General features: G+C 46.7%; 1 pseudogene; it reads right to left on the reverse strand.

Moving 5' to 3' along the window:
* Positions 1-8,448: 8,448 nt before the first annotated feature.
* On the reverse strand, positions 8,449-8,529 carry LOC116272947 (annotated as a pseudogene).
* Between the last annotated feature and the right edge of the window lie 383 nt (positions 8,530-8,912).

Here is an 8,912-nt window from a genome sequence, read left to right on the forward strand (position 1 = left end):
GTTTTATACTTTTATACCAAGGCTTCTGCCTTAATTGACTCATCTGTAATTGATAGTCTTAAGTATGAGCCAAAATAATAATGGCTAAGAGATAGAAGCACATAACCTGGACAATATCCTAAAAGTCAGAAATTTTTTTTTTTTTTTTTTTTTGAGATGAAGTATCGCTCTGTCGCCCAGGCTGGAGTGCAGTGGTGCGATCTCGGCTCACTGCAAGCTCCACCTCCCGGGTTCACGCCATTCTCCTGCCTCAGCCTCCCAGGTAGCTGGGACTATAGGCGCCCGCCACCACGCCCAGCTAATTTTTTGTATTTTTTAGTAGAGACGGGGTTTCACTGTGTTAGCCAGGATGGTCTCGATCTCCTGACCTCATGATCTGCCCGCCTCGGCCTCCCAAAGTTCTGGGATTACAGGCTTGAGCCACCGCGCCCGGCCAAAAGTCAGAAATTTTAAAAAGTTCAAACGTTATCCATAGAATACTGTCCAAATATCTGGACACATCTGATAATCTTATAGGATTGAGGTTCCAATTATGTTGGATTTTTGAAGTGTCACGGCCTGTTGGCCAGGCTGGTTTCAAACTTCTGACCTCAAGCGATCCACCCGCCTCAGCCTCTCAACGTGCTAGGATTACAGGTGTGAGTCACTGGACCCCGCCAGGGCTGAAGATTAAATGAGGTAGTGTATATAAAGCACACAGCTGCTATCAATAGGTTTGAGCTATTAGGCAGTGGACTTGAACTCCCTAAAGAGGGACTCCATTTTTTTAAAACTCACACTGTATTCCTAGTACCTACCATAGTGCCTGACACGTAATAAGCACCCCTCAAATGTCTGATCGATGCTAACTGAAAGTATGAGAAGGACCTTGAATGCAAAGAGTTCTTGCTGGGATCCTCCTTTAAGTACAATGCTCCTCTCCTATAAACATAACCCTTCCCTTAGAAGGCTACACAGAGCTGGGCACCATGACTCATGCCTGTAATCCCAGCACTTTGGGAGGCTGAGGTGGGAGGATCACTTAAGCCCAGGAATTGGAGACCAGCCTGGGAAACATAGGGAAACCCTGTTCCTACAAAAAAAATACAAAAATTAGCCTGGCACGGTGGCTTGTAACTATAGTCCCAGCTACTTGAGAGGCTGAGGTGCGAGTATTGCCTACGCCCGGGGAGGTTGAGGCTGCAATGAGCCGTGATTGCACTATTACACTCCAGCCTGGGCAACACAGGGAGACCCTGTCTTAAAAAGAAAAAGGAAAATTAAAAAAAGAAAGGAGAAGGAGAAGGAGAAGAAGAAGCCTACACTGGAAAGAATACCAGCCCAGAGTTTATGTGAAAAGGAGATCCCTGACACATTGGTCCTGTGATTCCTGGAGGCTGCTGGGTAGAAGGTTGTTAACCAGAGTAATTTATGCATCATCAGTGACAGGCAAGAAAGAAGGTTTCATACAGCTTGAAGGAGAGAAGTCATTTTATTTGGGCTCCTGCAGTATTATTATTTAGACTCTCATTCATTTTACATCACTTCTCTGATGACTGTAATGAATAAATATTGACAAGTTGAATGATCTGATCCCTGCACTAGAGGGTAAACTTGCATAATCCCTTGTAGACACACTCTGGGGAGTGAGGCTACTTTGTGGAGTTCCTTGCCAGTGTACCTAAGCAAAGGATTCTTTCTTGTTCTAAACTGTGGCATATGATTGTGGTTTTGGAGCTGGAAAAGGAGAATAAGATGGAATATTACGTGGCAAATGAGCTGGTCATTTCGATTGTTGAACATTTTTTTTTCAAGAAGAGTTATTATTACACCCTCTGCTGGCTTAAGGCAGTGAAAGTCCAGGCTGGGCACAGTGGCTCATGCCTGTAACCCCAGCACTTTGGAAGCCTGAGGTGGACAGATTGCTCGGGCTCCTCCCTACTGCCCTCTGATGCGCTCACTCCAGAAGCGGAAGGAGAGAGGCTCTGGGTAGTGAGTCCACCAGACACTCCCAGACCAGCAGAATCACCTCTTGAAGACAGAGACAAGAATGAGTGAAAGAAATGTAGCTAGGAAAAGTCAAAAGGAGATGACAGGCTTTTGAGATGTTTGGAGCGAGTTTTTTTTTTTTTTTTTTTTCCCCCCCCCGGAGACGGAGTCTCGCTCTGTCGCCCAGGCTGGAGTGCAGGGGCGCGATCTCCGCTCACTGCAAGCTCCGCCTCCCGGGTTCACGCCATTCTCCTGTCTCAGCCTCCCGGGTAGCTGGGACTACAGGCGCCCGCCACCGCGCCCGGCTAATTTTTTTGTATTTTTTAGTAGAGATGGGGTTTCACCATGTTAGCCAGGATGGTCTGGATCTCCTGACCTTGTGATCCGCCCGCCTCGGCCTCCCAAAGTGCTGGGATTACAGGCGTGAGCCACCGCGCCCGGCCGGAGCGAGTTTTATTCCCTTTCTTTGGATTTGGGGGAAATTATATCGCACAGGCTGACAAGGAGAAAGAGGGAGGGTGGAAGTTTTGTCTTTATTCCCCCATTTGTCTCTCCAACCTTGAATTTGCATGGGAGCTATGCGGGGGCAGGTGACAAGGGTGTCAATCAAAAAGGATATGTGCCATCAGCACCATTAGTAATAAACCAGGCTGGGCACAGTGGTTCACACCTGTAATCCTAGAACTTTGGGAGGCTGAAGGGGGATGGATCACTTGAGCCAAGGAGTTCCAGTAGCCTGGGTAACATAGGAAGACCCTGTCTCTAAAAAATATTAAAAATTAGCTAGTCACGACGACGCACAACTGTAGTCCCAGCTACTTGGAAGGCTGACGTGATAGGTTGAGCCAGGAGGCTGCTGTGAACTACCATTGTGCCACTGCCTGGGCAACAGAGTGAGACCTCATCTCTAAAAATAAAAATAAAAAATAAGATAAATAGGCCAGGTGCAGTGGCTCACACCTGTAATCCCAGCACTTTGGGAGGCCGAGGAGAGTAGATCCCCTGAGGTTAGGAGTTCGAGACCAGCCTGGCCAACAAGGTGAAACCCCATCTCTACTAAAAATACAAAAATTATCTGGGCATGGTGGTGCACGCCTGTAACCCCAGCTACTCTGGAGGCTGAGGCACGAGTATTGCTTGAAATCAGGAGGCAGAGGCTGCAGTGAGCCACGATTGCACCAGTGCACTCCAGTCTGGGCGACAGAATGAGACCTCATTTCTAAAAATAAAAAAACAACCATCCAGCCATTTCTGCATTTTTGGGTGAGTCCACAGAACGAAAGAGAGAGAGAGAGAGAAAGAGCAAGGAGACAGAGAGAGAGAGAGAGAGAGAAGGAAGGAAGGAAGGAAGGAAGGAAGGAAGGAAAGAGAAAGAAAGAAAGAAACCAGATTTGCTGTATTAGTATGAAGCTACACTCACCTTTGACTAGCTGGAAGCTTCTCTAAGATTGTGGTTAGCAAAAGCTAAGAGCTTCCTAGAGGTAAGATTGAGAAGGTTTTTGTTGAGGCTGTTTTATTGGCTATGTGTGAGCTCTTGGGAGTAATTTGCATAAAACTTATCAGAGTGTATTTTCAAAGTGTGAACCACTAAATTTTCAACATTTAAGATAGGAACTTTGGTCAACCTGACATCTGCCTGCCTAGGTTTTACCATGCACTACCTCCCAAAAGCAATCAGCCAGTTGTGAGGTTAAGGTTTTAGGAAGCAGTTGAGTCTACAAACAGCTTCAGCAACCTGCAATAAGAGGGGTCGAAGTGGGATGTCAGGACCCAGTGGGTGGAGAGGTACGATCCAAGGAGTATGGCTAACAGTAGAGTCAGTGGTTTGGAGTAAGCAGGTCAAGATTGAATGTGTTTCCTCAGCTTTAAAATGGAGTTAATGAGAGTACCAGCCCCAAAAGGCAGTTGTGGTAATTGAATTAGTTAAAGCATGTAGCACGCTCAGCACACTGGTTGACTCATAACGTATTCTCAAGCAATGTGAGCTGTGTTCATTATCACCACCATTATTATCACCATCTTCATCACCGTCATCCTGGCTCTTCTATTTACCAGGTCTGTGACCTGGGGCAAGTTGTGTAACATTTCTAAACCTTGGATTCCTCATCCTTCCATTAAAGAAAAAAGATTATCTTCAAGAATATAGTGAGGATGAAATGAAATTAGGCACATAAAGCATCTAACATGATGCTTGGCAAATAGTAGGTGCATGTTGAGTGAGTGTTATTTTCTGTTGGTTTCAATGGCTTTGCTTTATTGATTGATAGTCAAAACCGGTATTTTGGAAGAAAGAATACCAAAGGAAGGAAGACAACAAAGTCCCTGTGATGGGAAAAGTTTACTTGATGGAAGAAACTCTCATGTTTTCGATGAGAGTTTTTATTTTCATTTTTTTGTGTGGTCCCATCGGACATCCCCCAAGACCTCAGATGTCCTTCAGTTTACAGTCCCACACATTAAGTAGCTTTCATTACTGAAAAAATCAGAGAGGATTGAAGATTTGGGAACATGAATGCGGGGTTGCCCAACTTAGCAATAAAAATGAAGGTGTGCAATATTTTATCTGGCCATTATACATGGATGCCAATTTATCTTCTTGTAAACTCAAGCTAGGATTGACTCTTGTTTTGTGACGTTGTGTGATTTACGATATCCACATTCAAGGGCTTCTCACAAAGAGAGAGATGCCGTAGAATGTAGACTTGGCTGGCACGGGTGGCTCACGCCTGTAATCCCAGCACTGGGAGGCCGAGGTGGGTGGACTGGGTGAGGTCAGGGGGTTCGAGATCAGCCTTAGCAAAGATGGTGAAACGCCATCTCTACTAAAAAAATACAAAAATCAAGGCCAGGCGGGTGGTTCACGCCTGTAATCCCAGCACTTTGGGAGGCCTAGGCATGGACTGTGAGGTCAGGAGATCGACCATCCTGGCTAACAGGAAACCCTACCCTTCTAAAAATACAAAAATGAGCCAGTTGTGGTGGCGGGCGCCTGTAGTCCCAGCTACTCGGGAGGCTGAGGCAGGAGAATGGCGTGAACCCAGGAGGCGGAGCTTGCAGTGAGCCAAGATTGTGCCACTGCACTCCAGCCTGGGCAACAGAGCGAGACTCTGTCTCAAAAAAAAAAAAAAAAAAAGAAGAACGTAGGCTCAACTTCTCAGGAAGACAGTTACCAAGAGCATCTTCTCTCATGAGTCATGTTGGGCCTAAGTATTATAAAGCAAAATGGATCCTGGAGGTTAGGTTCTAGTAAGAAGGCCCTGGGTTAACTTCCTCAAGGCTTCTCTTCATTATTATTTCCTGTTACTATCAATAGAGCACTGCTCACTGTCCTTCAACCCCTACCGTTCCCTTACACCTTCCTTAGCCCTACAATGCCCCTTCTCTTACTAGTGGGAACACTGCACAGTCTCCACAGCCTAAGGGATAGGGGGAGCTATGGCTTCCTAAGGATGATATTATGAGAACCCAACACAAACCAGGCCTCCTGGGCTCCATTTTGTTCAACTCATAATATTCAGATGTTACATCGTTTCTCTTTCCAAACTCCAATGGCATTTCCTAGTGACTCTGCTTTTGAAATGAAAATGCAGGTAGCAGAGCAAAGTATCAGATTAATGACCTTTATCTCAAAACCTAGTTTTTTGGTAACAAGAGGAGCAGACTTCAGAGAAAGATCAGGTTATGAACTCTCTGTGACATCTCACTCACTGTCCTTCCCTGAAACCATTTTTTTTTTTTTCCTGCAGAGTAGGTCCTAAGATAAGGTGGGGTGTGTGCATGTGTGCGCGCCCCTCTCTCAAATTTTCATGTACAATCTTCATGCCATTACTAGCTGAGATCATATGGAGTCAGCCCTCATTGCAGAGTTTTAGATCCTGGTTGCTAAGGTGGGGTAGGTGAGGCTTCATATCTTCCCTGTTTTCAGCGCATACCTGTCTCCCACCCAGCCTGGGTCAGGGGGTAGAAGAGACTGCAGCAGCACATCTCACCCCAAGACATCATGCCCAGCTCCTAAGCCCCTCCCACATCCCTTCCCACTCTGAACTCATGGCCTGTGGAGCTCCTGGACGGGCCCACACTATCTGAGAGGGGCCAGAAGACTTTGGGGTGACACACTTTGTCTGCCTGCCTCTCAGCATGACTGACAGCACCTGAACCATGAATGCAGAGATAGAATGAACGGTGGCCCTTCTCCAAGCCCTTGGTCCTCCTTTTACTCATACTCTTTGCCTTCCAGCCTGGGGATCAGGAAAGATTTTTTTTTTTTTTGAGACACAGTCTTGTTATGTCGCCCAGGCTGAAGTGCAGTGGCATGATCTCGGCTCACTGCAAGCTCTGCCTCCCGGGTTCATGCCATTCTCCTGCCTCAGCCTCCCAAGTAGCTGGGACTACAGGCGCCCACCACCACGCCTGGCTAATTTTTTGTACTTTTAGTAGAGATGGGGTTTCACCATGTTAGCCAGGATGGTCTCGGCCTCCCAAAGTGCTGGGATTACAGGCGTGAGCCACCACGCCCGGCTGAAAGATTTTTTATTTATTCATTTATTTATATATTTTTTTCCAGACAGAGTCTCACTGTGTCTCCCAGGCTGGAGTGCAGTGCCGTGATCTCGGCTCACTGCAAGTTCTGCCTCCCAGGTTCAAGCAATTCTCCCTGCCTCAGCCTCATGAGTAGCTGGGATTATAGGCAACTGCCACCATGCCCAGCTAATTTTTGTATTTTTTTAGTAGAGACGGGATTTCGCCATGTTTGTCAGGCTGGTCTCAAACTCCTGACCTCAGGTGATCTGCCCACCTCAGCCTCCCAAAGTGCTGGGATTGCAGGTGTGAGCCACGGCGCCCGGCCAGAAGGTTATTTTTGACCTAATTAGAGAAACCAAAGATTTGTGCGCACATGCTCTGCCTTTGAAGATCCTCCTGCTTAATTCTCATCCCTGGGCAGAAATCTTCGAGAAACACAGGGGCCTTTGCTTCATGTCAGGAGCTGGCCGAAGGGCACTAAGAGTGAAGGGACCATGGTCTACTGAGCTTCTCCCAAAAACCCTGTTTAGCAGAGGAGGAAGTGGGACAAGTGACCTCTAGAAGTTATGAAATCCATCCCCCTACCTTGTGGTAGCCCTGTCAATCAATAAACAGTTCCCTCTCCAAGCTGATTTCCATTGGAATTAGAACCTGGAATTTCCTCAAATTGTAGTAGACAATTTGAATTTCTGAACCTGAATTTCCTCAGATCATCTTGGAGAGGGCCTTTAAAGATTACAAATTAGAAATGAACTGTTTGACGTTCTCCTTACTTTTTTTTTTGGATAATGCATGGGACTCCAGAATTCTCTGCCCAAGTATCCCGAAGCTTGTCTCCAGACCCAGTGCTGACCTTTTCAAGGTCAGTTCTTCTAAGGGTGACCCAGATGCTGGTGTGTACAACCCAAACTTAAGGGATCAACAAAGAGTGAGTGTTATGAGGAAGTTGGATATATGGTCTGAGAAGTCCATATGGGAATGCAAGAAATGTATGCTGATGCAAGAAGGGCTGGAGTCGGTAGTGGGAAGAAAAAAGGATGAAGGATGAGGGCCAAAGCTGGGGGCTGGCTCTTCCCGTGCCACCGTGTTCCAGCAAGAGATTCTGACATCCAGGAATTTAAAATTCCAACCTGGACTTCCAGGTTGTTCTGAAGGTATTTTTGTCAAGGTAGGAGGACAGAACATATTGTATTGAATGATTTGGGAGCTTTATTTGTAACTTTAAAATATTTAGACATCTGGTTTTTAGGCCTCCATTTGTGCTCTTTTCAAGACCTACAATACCCCATGACCTACCCCGCTACCTTCTGGGAGAGAAACCTTCACAGTCCAAATGGCTCAGAGCACAGTCCAGCTGAAACCACATGCTGTACCACCTCACATCTGTCCCACTCTGCCCTATTTTGGCCCCTAAGAGTGGTTAGATCTTACAGGGCACATCCTATGGCCATGTGTTTTGCACAAGCCCTATACTAGTTTTCTGGTCTGTACTGAGGGCATTAAATCAAATGTAAGAGTTTTGCCCAGCTTTCAAGGACCACTACACTTAACGCAATTGAATTATGGGCCTTGAAGCCTTGCCTGAAAAAGATGAGGTGGTTGGGCCGGGCGCGGTGGTTCATGCCTGCAATCCCAGCACTTTGGGAAGCCGAGGTGGGTGGATCACCTGAGGTCAGGAGTTTGAGACCAGCCTGGCCAACATGGCAAACCCTGTCTCTACAAAAAGTACAAAAAAAATTAGCCAGGCATTGTGGCACATGCCTGTAGTCCCAGCTACTTGGGAGGCTGAGGTGGGAGAATCGCTTGAACCCAAGAGGCAGAGGTTGTAGTGAGCCGTGATGGTGCCACTGCACGCCAGCCTGGGTGACAGAGCGAGACTCCATCTCAAAAAAAAAAAAAAAAAAAAAAAAGAGGTGGTTGAAATTTGGCTGACAATCCAACTTTCTTTTATTTTTTCCATGTCAGACAGGTAATGGGCCGACATCGTAACAAGGTTTGAGGGAGGCCCACAGTCATCACACTTAAGAACTACAAAAGGATCGCTGACTCTCTTTTTAAGGAGTGGCAAGCGCCAGTGAAGGGAAGAAGGGAGCAATGTCAGGCTCAAGGGGCCACTTGAGGCAGTTTGGGGAAGAAGAAAGGCAGGCAGCAGCTGCTGAGAGGGACTTGGAGGGACAAACAGAAGTGTTTGTAGGTATCCTTAGGGAAATTTTACCACACGTTATGAGAGCTTGCCTCACTTTCCCAAAGAAAAGTCAGTAAATGCTACCTTACTCAAGATGGCTGACGGAGCTGGATTTGTTCATTTGTTTTGGAAGAGGGTGACCAGGGTGTGGAAGCAAGTGCAGAGTCTGGCCCAAAGCTGATCTTAAGGTGACAACAGGAGCTGCGGAAGGGCCCATGTGCATTCAGGCTAACTAATT

Source organism: Papio anubis, unplaced genomic scaffold, assembly GCF_008728515.1.
Source record: "Papio anubis isolate 15944 unplaced genomic scaffold, Panubis1.0 scaffold274, whole genome shotgun sequence".
Lineage (NCBI taxonomy): Eukaryota > Metazoa > Chordata > Mammalia > Primates > Cercopithecidae > Papio > Papio anubis.